Source organism: Rhipicephalus sanguineus, chromosome 1 (genome assembly GCF_013339695.2).
Source record: "Rhipicephalus sanguineus isolate Rsan-2018 chromosome 1, BIME_Rsan_1.4, whole genome shotgun sequence".
Lineage (NCBI taxonomy): Eukaryota > Metazoa > Arthropoda > Arachnida > Ixodida > Ixodidae > Rhipicephalus > Rhipicephalus sanguineus.
The window spans coordinates 112,763,238-112,763,495 of NC_051176.1; positions in this window are offsets into that span (position 1 = coordinate 112,763,238).

Here is a 258-nt window from a genome sequence, read left to right on the forward strand (position 1 = left end):
TACTACTATTAATACAGGTTGGGGCGCGTAGCACTTATTTCAGGGGTCTCGAACTCGCTTCAGCCGCAGGGCCGCAGTCGCGAAATTTTTTAGTCTCCCGCAAGGGCGGGGACAGTGAAAAACTGAGAGGGGAAAGATGGGGAGGGGGAGGGGCATGAAAAAAATTGTCAACTAACGTTGCCATTTCAAGACGGCCTTTCCCATATACCATATTGTTGACGATGGAACGCGTTTTTTAAAGAATGGCCCACGAACCCA